Source organism: Carassius auratus, chromosome 35, assembly GCF_003368295.1.
Source record: "Carassius auratus strain Wakin chromosome 35, ASM336829v1, whole genome shotgun sequence".
In the NCBI taxonomy this organism is placed as follows: Eukaryota; Metazoa; Chordata; class Actinopteri; order Cypriniformes; family Cyprinidae; genus Carassius; species Carassius auratus.
This window is the reverse complement of record NC_039277.1, coordinates 11472855-11489494: the sequence shown is the minus strand read 5'-3', so window position 1 is coordinate 11489494 and position 16640 is coordinate 11472855.

The window sequence follows — 16640 nt, the reverse complement described above, 5'->3', positions numbered from 1 at the left end:
ACATTTTGTTTTAGAAAATATTTATTAGATTTTTTTCTTCCACTTTTTTATTTATTCCCACACATAAACTATAATCTGCATTCATGTTTACTTTTATAATATTCTTATTCTGTCTGGTCTTATTCATGTAAACAACTGACAAAAGCAAGAAATATTTAATGAACCATTTTGTTACAATTTTAAATATATACAGTATTATTCAACACTGTTGACCTGTAAAAAGTGTTTTTTTTATTTTTATTTTTTTATCTTTTTACTTTAAAAACTACCTGAATCGAACTGAACTCAAGTAAGCAACCATTTCTATCCAGTATGTAAACACCCGCACACAGTAACAGTTCGTTTAGTCTAGCACATCAGTGTTGAAGTAGCCTACCTGAGATAGAGCACAGAAATGTGAATATTGAAAGGCAGGTGTGAAGTTTTGCTGAAGTCATCGTCTCCATGGATCAGCATGTAAAGAGTGTCCGCTCTGCGTGCGCTAGTCCGTATCAACACTGCGTGTGAAATAGATAACTATGGCGAGTGGAATGTGACAGGATTATTTGCCGAAGTTGACAGTAGTGTACTTTTACGTGTGAGAAGGGTACATCGCCTCCAAAGACGCGTGATAAGTACGTCGCCTTCACAGACGCCTGCCACAAAAAAGAAAAAGAAAAAAAAATGTCGTTAATAAGTACATCTCTGCATTACACTTACAAGCTAAATAATACGTCATCATCAGAGGTGTAATTTTACCAACTATTAAACAGTAATAAAATGAAAGAGAACATGTTTATATAATCAAGTAATATAAGTTAAAATAAGTAATATCTTAAGTATACTTTCATGCATATATTAATGTATTTTTATTTAACTTAAAGGTACGTATTTGTATTTTACTTAAAGGGATAGTTCACCAAAATCAAGAACTTCATAATCAAGTTGTCACTGAGTAATCATTTACTCATTTTCATGTCTTTCCAAACCTGCAGGATTTTATTTTATTTATGTCCCTCAAATATATGATTTTTGGCTTCCTTATGATAAGTACAATGGCTAATTTCACTGAATGTTACAAAAACCTATCAAGACTAGTAATATTTATAATAAATATCATATATGTATCCATTAAAAATACAAAAATAAAAAGAGAGTGACGTGACATACAGCCAAGTATGGTGACCCACACTCAGAATTCGTGCTCTGCATTTAACCCATACAAAGTGCACACTAGACTTGTGCCAGTATTCAGTAATGCAATATATTGCGGTGATTAATATGCACAATATTGTTATTGTGGGCACTTCTAAATACCGTGAATAACTATACATTACAAATTATTCAGAATTTGGAATGCATTTTAAGAATAGTATTCCTATCAGCTGCTTAAATTGCACAACATCGCTGTATGCTGCTTGAAAGAGCACATGCGCTCTGATGTAATCAAGCATGCATGAGAAGCACATGGAGGAACATGTGAGAGACGCGCTGAATGAAAGCACATTCAGTCTTTGACAGCAGATGGCACTAAAATGCAGCCCTTACCCTGTAAACACAGTAAATAAAGCAGCTGTTACTTTCTAAACCATATTTAAATAATTGTAAATAACCATTCAGATTTGTGCTTTCCCTATGGTGTTTATTACAGAGCCAACTACTGAAATATAATAGGCTATTCATCTTCAAACATTCATTTTTTTTACTTGGACTACAAATGCCCTAGATATTGTTTGAAAGTGTTTTGATCTTTTATTGTTCATTCACACTTTACACTATGGCTTCATTAGTTAACATAAACTGCCAATGAAAAAATTATTCTGAACTAGTGGTGGGCCGTTATCGGCGTTATCGTGCTGCGTTAATGCAAGACTCTTATCGGGCGATAAGAAAAATATCGCCGTTAATCTATTCTCAAAGTTGGGTTGGGAGCTGGGTCTATACTAAGCAAGCTATGATGACTTTCACCTTGATATTTTATATAACCGACTGGCTGAGGCCAGCCTAAAAAGATGCTCAGGACAGTTGACCAGCCACTGCTGCGCATCGTCACGAAAGCTTATCTTTTACACATGTTTTTAAGCCTTACCGCTTGTCAATTTAAACATTAAAGCATCCAAAAACAAGACGCGGAAAAGCTGAACAGAGTAGCCGGTTACTCACGCGCTGTGTTCGGTGTGGAGAGAGAGCCACGTATCACGGACAGCGACACTGAACCGAGCGCTCTTCTGCGAAGTTCTCCTCGAAGTCCCTCCTGCACCTGAACGAACAAATACAAATCGCAGTTTGAACAAACAAAAAGATGTGAAAGAGCCCAATTCAGTACTCGTGGTGTTCTGGTGTTCAGGGCTCACGCAGAGAAAGGCGTCTCAAAACACTTGAACATCGAATTTGCTTATTTTTGCTCTTGTGCCGACAAATACATACAAAATATGTCAAAATATCCACCTTGGTAATTATGCTCGAAAAAACTGTCAGTTATTTCTGAAGTGACAGTAAACAGTTGAAGAAAAAAATGGGATGTGTATTATATTGGATGCGTTCATCGTCTCTTAAAGTGACCGCGCCTAATTTAGCTACTGGCTGCTGTAATGTTAATCCAAGAAAATTAAAATGAAAATCACTCACTGCTCTTGACTGAATTACTTTGTAGTTTTAACAGTCAAACCAAAAATTGTTCAGACACCAGATCTCATTTTTGATATATATCGCAAAACTGTAATAATGTGAGAAATGTTGAAGGTGTCTGAATAAATGTAGGTTAAACATTGGTGTGAAACAGGAGTAATGTGGAATTAGTTTACAGCTTTTTCAAGCACTTTGTGATGCATTTTGGAAACAGGAGATGAGCCCCTTTTCTAATGCACCACCTAGCTTGATAAACCCCTTCTCAAAGACTTACTGTTTGTCAATTTTATTTGGGTTACACACATATTCTGAATGCCTTCGGCAGAATTCCAATGAGCCATTTTAATCTAGATTAATCTAGATTCATTTGAAGATCACAGTGAGATTAATCTAGATTAAAAAAAATTAATCTATGTCCACCACTATTCTGAACATTCTTAGGTATTTCAATATTTAATAACACATTGTTAAATTTGAAAGTTGCAAAAGTTGCAACTGTGTTATTTAATGAGCTAACATGAACTAAGACTTGTATTTTTTTTAACAAAGATTAATAACTTTTATAGTAAATGTAGCTATTGCTCATTGTTTAGCTGTGCATTTATTGAATGAGCACTATGCAATGTCCAAACTTATTACACTATATTTTATTTATTGCACTGTATCTTATTTAAAATCATTTTCTATTTTTAAATTGTCTTAAATTCATTTTAAGTCAATTTTTAAATGATTTTCATTTTCAAGTTCTTAAATTGCTTGTTTTATTTTTGTGATTATTTTTCTTCATGACTTTTTTTTAACTTTCTTTTATGTAATGCACTTTGAATTACCATTGTGTACGAAACGTGCTATATAACTAAACTTGCTTTGCCTTGCCTTGACTTGAATGTTAATGCATTATCTTAAAAACAACAACTAATGAGGTCTTATTGTAAAGTGATACCTATTGGCCTTTATAATATTATGTTTGGGGCTTTGAATAAACTTGAGCGAGTTTTTGTACAAGTTATCACACCAAGGCCCGTTTGAAAATAAAATACTTATGTCACAAATTTGCTCATAACTTTATAAAACACAAAACAAAAACATATACCAATGTTTAGATTCTCCTGATTAAACAGAGCCCAAAATCACTATAATCCTTCATTATCTAAAGATATTCCTCATGAATTTATAACATGTATAAAACTACACAGGAGGCATAAAAATTAAAATAATTCTAAGGTATCTGTAATGGTGATTTTGCTCGTAACCTCATGAAACATCATTTATCATAGACAAAGACATGTAATTATTTGAAAATCCATCATTTAGATCTTCAGATATCTCTCATAAATAAAAAAAGATCAAAGGTTGCAGTCCTACCGTTTTAGCTGGTAACGTTGCCAAACATGCATAGATCTTGAAAAATCGCACATTATTTTCAGAAAATTCTTCAAATTAAAAATCCGAAATTTACCATAATTAGTCGATCAGATCGATAAATATTCTTCATAAAGCACAAAACATTAAACCAGACAGGGCCACAGGGGCACATATGGCGCAACAAAGAAAACAAAGGCCCAATGCTACACGTTGTTTTTTTATTCGTAACTTCTCGAAACATGCAAATAATTGCATTTTTAGTTATTGTTTATATTGTTTACCATAATCTAAAAATATTCATAATTGAATTATAACACATAAACTCTAAATGCGCACATTTTGTAACTTTCTCATGGATTCTTATGCTTGTCATTTCATAACACACGCTCTGATCGTGCTCTTTTGTGTATAAATAATACCTAAACCCATGAATTGAAAAAATCAATTGGAAAGCTCCTTTGCACTTTCCACACTTGGCAAGCAGAATGTAAAACCTAGAATGTTTCTGTCTATTTTATCTTATATATAACTTATATAACTATATATAATTTATGAAATATGTTTTTTTTTTTTGTGCCATGTACTCTAATATGTCAGAAACATCATACAGCTCAGTTAGTCGTGTCATATGTAATTTGAAAGGTCTCATAGGGTAAAATAAAACAAGTATAATTATTTAGGACTTTGACTAAACTTGAGTGAGGCATTACTTCAAATTCAAAACTACAATTTCAAAACTATCAAGGACTAAGAGAAGGGCTACCTTTGTTCCAAATGCTGTAACTTTTCATTACTTCATGATATCACCATAAAATGTAATTCACATACAGCACATACAGTATGTTGAAGACCATCACCAAAAAATACATTTTCTCCTACCTTATTTATCTTGTTAGATATCGAATGCCAATTAAGAGAGATATGAAAAAATTTCCATGACCACACTAAGATTTCTTACATTTTATCATCTGTTTCTCAACAAAATCTAGAAAGATTTCTAGAAGCCTCAGCAATAATGCCCTTAGGGTTTAAAGGGTTAAAACTGTTTTGAAACAGTCTATAATTAGGGTAAATTAGTAATAGGTCAGGGTATCAGTTTTGACTCATCAGAAAGCTATACATCAATTCTATGCAGTGATGCCACAGATTCTCTCAGAGTGTCAATGACAGTGGAAACGTGTGATGTGGTCAGATGAGTCCACTTGGAATAATGTATGAGTTCTCGTTCCCAAAGACAAATGGGGCCATCCAGACTTTAACCAGTGATAGATTAAAAGCGAATAATTGTCATTGGATGGGGGTTTATCAGAGCAAGAGGCATGGGTGACTGGCATGTGTGAGGGTACCACTGACATGGAGGCATTATATTGACATTGTACAGAGACATATACTTTTATGAGAAGTGCATGGTTAGAAGACAACACCAGCTCTCATTCTGCATGTGCTCAAAAGCATGGTTTCGTAGAGACAGAGTGAATGCACTAGATCAGTCCAGATCTGTCTTGTTGCTGTGACAGTGTTAAACATGTCTCTGTCACAATTAACTTATATTTACAGATTACTGTTTATTTGGTCAGTAAAAACATTGAAAATATTTTCTTTGCACTTTTGTCAATCAAATAAACATTAAATAGAATTACAATTTTATTGTTAGATCTTGATTTTATTGGATTTATCTAATTTGGGGCTGTATTTAATCATATCTAGATGTTTTATGTTTTATTGAGGTCTGTAAAAGTTAAAAATGTAGTATTAAATATACATTTCAAAGATTTCTATGTACTCTAATTCAAGGGTGTAAGTTTTCTTTTGACACTGGTGGGGACATAAACCAAAGTACTAAAAATTAATAAAATAAAAGAACACCCAATCATTTTCGCTGTTTTGATGTTTTCCAACATATTCATAACTCCTAAACAGTCAAGTATGTTTATCAGACAATAATTAAACAATTGTTATTTTGTGAACCAACAACATCAGCATCAGAGTACTGGCTGTCTTTTTCACACATCACTTTATTTGAATATTAATCAAATTGGTCCCAGAATGATTCTGAAAGAATACTCTCTTGTAATAACGAACACAACTTTTATGCACATCTGATTGAACCGCACGCTCAGTGTTGTTTTCACCCTCATGTTGTTCCAAACCCGTAAGACCTCTTTGGAACACAGTTTAAGATATTTTCGATTTAGTCCGAGAGCTCTCAGTCCCTCCATTGAAGCTGTGTGTACGGTATACTGTCCATGTCCAGAAAGGTAAGAAAAACATCATCAAAGTAGTCCATGTGACATCAGAGGGTCAGTTAGAATTTTTTGAAACATCGAAAATACATTTTGGTCCAAAAATAGCAAAAACTACAACTTTATTCAGCATTGTCTTCTCTTGTGAACAAGTCAGTCTGTTGTTCGTTCTCTGGCTCTGCTCTGTGTTCATCTTCAATTCTCACTTCACATCATTTCAGTCAGTGTACTGTTTGAGTAAATGAATAACTCCGGGATATTGGTTTGTTTTAACTCAGAGGGAGTGTCAGCCACATAAAAAAAGTTAACAGCTTAAGTCATTTGTGGATTAATGCGTATTTGAGACTTGAACCGTTTAAAACGATTCAGTTCAATTTGGTGAACTCTCTCTCACAACAGACACAGAAGAGAAGACAATGCTGAATAAAGTAATAGTTTTTGCTATTTTTGGACCAAAATGTATTTTTGATGCTTTAAAGCTGCAATATGTGATTTTTGTAATTGACCACAAGAGGGTTTATTTCCAACAATAACAAAAGCGAAGCTTGATGACACTAAGAAGCAGGTGACGATGGGAGATGCCGTTTTTAATGCGTTTTCACCATAGCAATGTATCTAAATTGGATAAATGAATCATGATCACGGATGAGGTAATTTATTTGTTTTTATATTACCTGAATATCTGATCGTATTATTTTATGTAATAATACCCCTCTCTCCCGGGTCCTCTCTGATGCTCCTCGCACTCGCTCCGAGTGGGAGGCAGACGCACTAACAAGGAGGCTAAATGGCTACAGCCACTAACGTCTGTCGCTAGTGCGTCTCTTGAGATCGGGGAGTGAGGTTTACCTGTACAGCACCACTCGCTGGCCTCTGTTACATATATTATCCCGTTACAATTTACAGCTATTTGTTAAATGATTTGTTGGGTTAATGTTGTGCAGTGTTACATGTTTATGGTTAATGCAGTGTTGTTTAACGTACTCAAACCAATCGTTCTAAAAGTAAATTTGAACAAACATTTGCAAGTAATGACTAAATATATTTTTAACAACACATATCCGATTGTACTTAATTGTACTGCCATAATCTCGGTCACCACACATGATAAAAATCCTTACCTTAGTACAAAGAGCAATATAACTTTGTTTATAAGTGCTATTATTGAAACTGAAACAGTCCATTTGCCACGTTATGTTATTTTCTCACAGGTAACGTTATTGATAAAAAAATGCTACAGTAAAAGAATGTACAGGCATGTGGTGTAATTCATATCTATTAAAATCATCTTTACTGTAACTATTACGTTACTTGTACAATAACAAAATAAATAATTGATTTGCTTACCTGTCTATCAATACACTCGCGAGAGCAGAGTCTCTGTCAAGTCCAAGATTTTCGCGCAGCTCTCTCCATCTCGTAAACGCCTGGCCGATATTTATCTCGGGTTTATTCCTCCGTTTGTCACACAGTCTGCGTGTATCAGAATATGGACGCTTACGTTTTACTGGCACTTCAATACTCGCCAAAGAGTAATCATGATCCATAACAATAACATAACCACCACTTCCGCATTTGACCATGTGATATTCCGGTGTGGTAGAACATAGAGCGGACATTGCGTCACTGAGAGGCAACATTTCTTTTCCGGGACGGCCAGTTATTTAATATCGGAATTTCTCTGAAATAAAAAATCTTTGGAGACTTTTGTGATATTGTAAGTACACAACTGGAGGAAATATATCACACTGTGCAAGTTATTTTCGGAAATTTTATTACAAAATTCCTCCATATTGGAGCTTTAAAAAATTCTAACTGACCCTCTGATGTCACATGGGCTACTTTGATGATGTTTTTCTTACCTTTCTGGACATGGACAGTATACCGTTCACACAGCTTCAATGGAGGGACTGAGAGCTCTCAGACTAAATCTAAAATATCTTAAACTGTGTTCCAGAGATAAACAGAGGTCTTACGGGTTTGGAAAAACATAAGGGTAAGTTATTAATGACATAATTTTAATTTTGGCTGAACTAACCCTTTAAAGCACAGCTACGTGTTTGTTGGGAAACACACGTGAAACAATAACGATTGTAAAATTACTCGTAAAAAACACTCTTAAGCGCTAAGATCAATCGTTATCTGGAAACCCGGCCCAGAACTTTACACACAGGCAAACATGGCTTGTGTAACGCAAGAAAGCGCGTCCCTAAAATCACCAAAACTCTTCGTTGCCCAAAAAAGTAGTATAGTTACTGTAATCCATTACCCTAGTTACCCCCAACACTGGAGACGATGTATAGCTAGATCAGGTGTCTTGTAAGGCGAAGTACATTGAGACGATGTTATGGAACGCCAAACAGGACACATTTCGCCATTAACCAGATGCCTAGTGTGCAGAAAACGCCGTATTCTACTGCGTTTTGGACCAAAAATGTCATAAAATAGGGCGTTTTGTAGTACAGAGAGCCTAAATTATGCCGTTTTCACAGCAGAACTGCCGTTAATATTGGCGTTTATTGATGCAATCCAAAATGCCTTTAATTTCACCGTTTGGCCATCTATAAAAGCCGTAATTTACGGCGCTCTGTTTGACAAAGGTGGCGAAAAAACAGCGTTTTCTGTAATATTGCAATCAGCCTCTCCTTTTCTGCACAGTCCAGCCCCTTTGAAGAAGTAGGCAGTCAGACATGGACAGTAGAATGTCGATGTGAATGGCGATCTACTTTAAGGATGCTGTTTTTTCTTTTAACATTATGTGGCCAATATTTGGACTTTCATCATAAGATGTTTTTACTTTTTCACTGGGTACACGTGTGTCTTCGTCTTCTTTTTCATATGTACACAAATGGTGCAGTTTTTTTTTCCTTTTGTGTAAATTGGGGTGTGTCAATCAAGTGGGCATACGCTTGGAAGTATCGGCTTCTGTAGTGCCGTGGTATTCGTTCATTACAACCCTGCAGCACTGCTTTAGTGACAGGTATTCGAGTCTGAGGTCCGATGTTCTTCGTTTGCTGTGTATTAGAATCTGTTTTCAATTTTGAATAAACTGCCCTTTCTGCAAATAACAGAAAATTTTATTATTCAGCAGATTACAATATATATGCTATCCAATAACTGCACTAAGACCAAGAGAATCTGACTCATTTAAGATGATCAGATCAAAATTAACAGTTATTTTAAACCGACTTTGGGCTTGGAATATTTCTTTGTTTGATTGACTTTGAAATTTGATGTAACACCAAATCGAAATAAGAACAAAAAGAAATAAAGAGAAATGACAACGCGGTTTGTATTATTATTATTAGCCTATTATTAATAATAATAATAATAGTGATAATAATAATAATAATATTGTTATTATTATTATTATTATTTCGTTTTATCAGAGAAACGGATAAACGAAAAACAAGTTAGTCTATTTTTTTTATTTGTGAGTAAAATAATAATAATAAAAAAGCTTATTGTGCATGGGGGTCCTGAAAGGACATTTTTGTCTGTCCCATCACACAGGATAATCCACGATTAGCGAAAACAAATCTTTGAAAAAAATTAACAAAGAATTAAGCATATTTGAAGAGCCTGTTAAATGTGTGCGACTGAGTAAATTTTTTTCAACTTCATCGTGTTTTTCTTCATTTGTAATGGCATATTTTTTTATAGTTTCTGAAAAAGTTACGTTCAGTGTTATAAAGTTTCGTTCATTATTATTGAAACAAATATAATTCCACATGGCTACGGCAGTTTATTGGAATGAGAGAGAATTGAAGATGAACACTGAGCCGAGCAAGATAATGAACAAAAGACTGACTCATTCTCGAGTCAAGAACCATTTCTGTCAGACGTGTCAGATTCGAGAGCCGAGATAATACTGTGCATGTGTGATTCAGTGTGAAGCAGACCGACAGCCCAGGTAAAACTAAGGCTTGAATCAAGGGCAATCATCGCCAATGACGCCATTACGTTAAGCGCAAAAGAACCAGTGAACCGTTTTTAAAAAAACGGTTTATTGAATCGAACTGTCCGAAAGAACTACTGGTGATCCGAAAACCGATGCAACCGGTTCTTGACTTGTGAACGAGTCAATGTTTCTGCTCGGCTCGGTGTTCATCTTCAGTTCTCTCTTCACAGCAGTTCATTCAGTGTACTGTTTGAGTAAATTAATTACTCCGGGATATTGGTTTGTTTAGCCATATTGGGTCGGACCCTGACTAAATGTTACACAGCTTGCGGCATATATATATATATATATTTTTTTTTTATTACGTACCGCGTTAGATCATCTTTTCCAAGTGTTATTAACAATGGGTCACTAGAAATGTCTTAAAACACTACATAATGCTGCATTGCTGTAGTAATTCAGGCAAAAGGAGCCCTGAGTAAGTATTGATTGCTGTACATGCTCATACTTTTCATGTTCATACTTTTCAGTTGGCCAAAATTTCTAAAATCCTTTCTTTGTATAGGTCTTAAAGGGTTAGTTCAGCCAAATATTAAAATTATGTAATTAATAACTTAGCCTCATGTTGTTCCAAACCCGTAAGTATAGTGCGAACTACGGGGGAGCTCGGCTCACCTTAATAAGACATGGGCTCCCCTGAAAACGAGAAATGTGAAATTTTGGGGGGTCTCAAAAAATATTGACAATGTGAATATTTTGAAGTGCAATTTCAGTTGTGTAACGTGATCATGATGGATTATTAAGTGTAAAATAGCAAACATATTATTCATTCATGCATGACGGTGATTAAAACCTAATTTACTTCAATGAAGTTTACTATACATGCTATTCTTATAATGAGCATCAAGCTGTGGGTGCGCTGCGCTGCAAATTCCACATACTGTATGTTGTGCCGCGTTTCCACCGAAATTACCCGGAACATTTGTACCAGGAACTTTTTTTCCCAGGAACTTTTTTCCCCCCAGACCTGTTGCTTTCTGCGTTTCCACCGCGGTGTAAAGTACCGGGTAGATTAGGCAAATAGACTGGTGACGTAGGTCTGCGCGCGTTTCTCAATACAAAGTACCACTGATAAAATTTTTTTTTTAAAAAGTACGCTGATTTTGGACGTGCATCCTCGGTAGTTGGTTCAGACTTTGTGCATTCGTCTCAGGAGTGTGATATCTGCGAGGACGCAAGTCCGGTAAATCTATAAACAGCAGCGTACTTGATAACTTCAGTCTGCTCGTCATGGCTACTGCAATTTTCCTTACTGTATATTTACAATAAAACGAAATATGATATCAAATACCACTGCCTCCTTTCATTTTCATTTGCGGATACATGAGGACTGAGCTTCCGCTGATCGAGTGGAGCTCACCGTCTACGAGATCGGCGAAACACATTTTTTAAATAGGCATGATCTTTATAAATAAACCATAGATTTGAGTTTTAAACAACTACTTCTCACCTGAAATACTTTTAAAATTACATTTCATGACACAATAACAGTAATATTTGAAAATTATCCGAATAAATGGTGGTTGAACTCAACCAATGCAGCGTGAACTCAGATCGCTTTGGCTACTGCAATTTTCCCCTCAGTATATTTACAATAAAACGAAATAGGATATAAAATACCACTGCCTCCTTTCATTTTCATTTAAACATAATAACAGCTGTAGAAATGTACTTAGTTCAGGGATAAGTGTAAAGTTATATACAGCCATTACAATGAAAGAAATATTATATAGACTTGCCTTTTTATTTTCATTTTAACATATAGATAAATTGAATACAGACCAAAGAAAACCTGTTAGATTTACCCCGCAGCTGAATTATATTTTATGTTTAACCACTAAAGACACATCAGAGCCAGCGGCACATATCAGAAGGTCTATCCCAGGAGAGGCTGCTCTCTGCGGATACATGAGGACTGAGCTCCCGCTGATTGCGTGGAGCTCACCGTCTCAGAGATCGGCGAAACACATTTTTAAATAGGCGCTGTCTTTATAAATAAACAACAGATTTGAGTTTCAAACAACTACATTCTCGCCTGAAATACTTTTAAAATTACATTTCATGACACAATAACAGTAATATTTTGAAAATGTTGATCCGAATAAATGGTGGTTGAACTCAACCAATGCTGCGTGAACTCAACCAATCAGCATGTTTAGCGCCAAAGTCCCGCCCCCGAAAGTTCCTGAACTTTAAAAAAGTACCACCTCGCCAGCAGGGACTTTCTGGGGGGCATTTTTTTACCCGGAACTTTTATTTAGTTCCTGGTTCCTGCGGTGGAAACACACCAAGTACCGGACCAAGTCCCTAGTTCCTGGGTAAAGTTCCTGCGGTGGAAACGCGGCTTTCGTACGCCATAGATTTGTAGAAAAAATAACCTTAATTTTAAGTAAATAATAAGTCCTTAATTCATTCTGCAGTTATAGCATCATAGCCATGGCAAAAAGAAAACAAGGCAGTTTAATTCATTTTGGTTTTATGAAGAAATTGTATAGTGATGACGACTGATTCACCTGCTGCAAGCACTTAGACCTCCCGCCGTGCCCACTGTGACAACACAAGAAGCTGAAGAAAAGTAATCTCTGGCTGAAGATGGTAACAGCTCGTCAGAGGCCGGTCACGATCCTAACCCCTCTTGCTCCGAGTCCTCTCTCCCGTTAAACTGGAACAGCCAGCAGTGGACAGACTGGAAGAGCCGATATACATGGCTGTTTGTTAAGGATGGAAGCTCGGGGTGCATCGCTTGTAGGGATGCAAAAAATCTTCTTCTGTCTGAAAAGGTACCTGGCACGAACTTGTCTGAGAAATTGATTAATGGGGAGGAAACAAGCAACGCTGCTCAGAACAAGTTATATAGAAAAATATATATAAACACAGGGACAGCATTGCACACAAGAGGGCCATTGAGTTATCAAAAGGCAATCTGCCAAATAAAGTAATTGAGGTGAATTCTAAATGAATGGAGGAGACAGCAACGTCATTCAGGTCCGCCTATATGGTGGCTAAGGAAAGGCTGTCTTCTTGACCTATCAATTTTTGTCGATAAAGTGCACATACAGTTGTAGCTGTTATGTATCTTTGTAAGTCATTGTAAGTTATTGTAAGTCCTTTTTTTTGAGGCAAGCGCAAACACACAACACCCCCCCCCCAAAAAAAGTGCCCCCCCCCCAAAGGAAACGGTATAGTTCGAAAACTTCCCGCAAGACCTCCATTTATCTGTGGAACACAGTTAAAGGGGGGGTGAAATGCTATTTCATGCATACTGAGTTTTTTATACTGTTAAAGAGTTGGATTCCCATGCTAAACATGGACAAAGTTTCAAAAATTAAGTTGTACGTTTGAAGGAGTATTTTTGTTGTGCAAGTGTTTTTGTTTGTTCCCTGCATTTCGAAGATGCTTGTTTTACAAACAAGGCCCAGTTTGACGACGGATTTGCGTATCGTTTTTTCTTAAGGATGATGCAATCCCAACGAAAAAGGGTCACGATCGTGTGTTGGAACCGCAGGTGGTGAGTAAAACTGCTTAAAATGTCTCTGCCTCCTTGTTAGTGCGTCCGCCTCCCATGCCGGAGACCTGGGTTCGAGCCCTGCTCAGAGCAAGCCATTGCTGCTCCTGCTCTCGTTCAGTTTCAGCCACCGGGATCGGATTCTGGATCATAAATAAACGGCTGAATCTGACTGTTAGCCATGGTTTGTTTTGGATGATGTTTTTTTTTTCTCACTGAAATGTCACAGCTTCCAAACGCTCTCAACGCAAAAGCCTACTCACGCTCGTGATTCTTTAGCTCCGCCCACACGTCACGCCTCCAGTGGCTCGCGTTTTTCCAAAAAAAATCGGCACAGACTATTTTTCTCTTATAAATATAATAAAACTAAAGACTTTTTGGAGATATGAAGGATGCAGTACTACTCTATAGGTACTCAAGATTAACAGGATATTGAGTGAAAATGAGCATTTCACCCCCCTTTAAGATATTTTAGATTTAGTCCGAGAGCTCTCAGTCCCTCCATTGAAACTGTGTGTACGGTATACTGTCCATGTCCAGAAAGGTAAGAAAAACATAATCAAAGTAGTCCATGTGACATCAGAGGGCTAGTTAGAATTTTTTTAAGCATCGAAAATACATTTTGGTCCAAAAAAAAGCAAAAACTACGACTTTATTCGGCATTGGCTTCTCTTCCGTGTCTGTTGTGAGAGAGAGTTCAAAACAAAGCAGTTTGTGATTTCCGGTCTGCAAATGAATCATTTGATGTAACCGGATCTTTTTGAACCAGTTCACTAAATCGAACTGAATCATTTTAAACGGTTCGCGTCTCCAATAGGCATTAATCCACAAATTACGATTTACTACATTAATCCTGAAATGGTTTTTGGATCAACAGTAATTCTCTCAGACAGTTCGATTCAATAAACCGGTTGAAGAAAACGGTTCACCAGTTCTTTTGCGATCAACGTAATGGCGTCATTGGTGATGATTGCCCTTGATTCAAGCCTTTGGTTTACCTGTGCTCATAACACTAACACAGAATCAGTTCAGAATTAATCACCAAAAGAATCAGTTTGGTTCAGACGCTCTGTGTGTCAGTCTGCTTCACGCTGAATCACACATGCGCAGTATCATCAGCTCCTCGGTTCTCGAATCGAATGCGTTAGACAGAAACGGTTCTAGACTCATGAATGTGTCATTATCTGGCTTGGCGTTCATCTTCAGTTCTCTCTTTTACTGTCTATGTCTTCACAGAAGTTCAATCAGTCTACTGTTTGAGCACATTAATTAATCTGGGATATTGGTTTGTTTGAACTCAGAGGGTGTGTCAGCCACATTAAAAAAAGTTAACCGCTGTCACGTTCGGTGTTACAAGAAACACAGGAGAGATCCAAATGCAGGTACGAGGTTTATTGAGGGGCAATCCAAGGAGAATAAACAGTCCAGGCAGGGTCAAAACCAGGATATCCAATAAACATAACAAAACAAGAACACACGGCAAAAGCAGACTCAGGAAAGTAACACACATACGACAAGTAACACAGACTCACTAGGTTAAAATACACAGCAGGATAATGAGGGAACTGGAGACAGGTGGGGAACAATCAATTAACTAAAACAAGGAGGAAGGTGACCAAATAAGGGAACAGGAAGTGATAAAGTGACAGACACCATGGGAACGGAGGACACCTGGTGGAAACCCAGGGAACACAACCCTGACACTGTGACAACCGCTTAGTAATTTGTGGATTAATGCGTATTGGAGATGCGAACCGTTTAAAACGATTCAGTTAGATTTGGTGAACTGGTTCAAACAGATCCAGTTGCATTGAATGATTCGTTCGTGAACCGGATATCACAAACTGCTTTGTTTTGAACTCTCTCACAACAGACATGGAAGAGAAGACAATGATGAATAAAGTCATAGTTTTTGCTAGCCTGGTAATACCAGACTCTGCTACTTCACTTTGCTTCGTAGACAGGAATGGCATAATAGAGAAGTGTTTTCTCTCTCGCAAGGGGGCGCTTGTCTGAAGTTTAAAATCATTGGTTACCCGTAGCCAATCAGATACGTTTAGTTATGACTTATGTTATGCGCGTGTACAGCCGCATCGAAGCACAGACATCATGCATCGAACTCAAATCTATGATTGAACTTCCACTGGAAACCTGTTGTTAACACATGATGATGCGAGCGAAATACCGGAGTGAAAATGACTGTAAACGACTTTTGCAGTATGAAAAAGAGTTGAACGTTCTCCATAACAGAGCGAATTGCATCCCGTGTCTCGTTTCCCATTTCCGCGGTCGTTTCGGTTTTCGATTTCTCTAACCTACAATGTAAAACTCGGTGCTAAGCATCTACGTCACGGCTCTCAGCCCGCCCTATGTTCGTTGATTGGCCCGGCTGTTTCCAGACCGGTGGCAAACAGAAAGCTCTGACGCAGTATCAGACTGAATACAGAAGCGAAATGAAATTGAGCGGAAGTAGGAAGTCTGACGTAGTCAGGCTAAGTTTTTGCTATTTTGGACCAAAATGTATTTTCGATGCTTCAAAATATTCTAACTGACCCTCTGATGTCACATGGACTACTTTGATGATGTTTTTCTTACCTTTCTGGACATGCACAGTATACAGTTCACACAGATTCAATGGAGGGAATGAGAGCTCTCGAACTAAATCTAAAATATCTTAAACTGTGTCCCGAAGATAAAAGCAGGCCTTACGGTTTTGGAACAACATGAGGGTAAGCTATTAATGACATAATTTTGCTATTTGGGTGAACTAACCATTTAAGTAATATTACAATTTTCTGAGATACTGAATTTGGGATTTTCCTTAGTTGTCAGTTATAATCATCAAAATTAAAAGAAATAAACATTTCAGATATATCAGTCTGTGTGTAATGAATGAATATAATATACAAGTTTCACTTTTTGAATGGAATTAGTAATAAATCAACTTTTTGATGATATT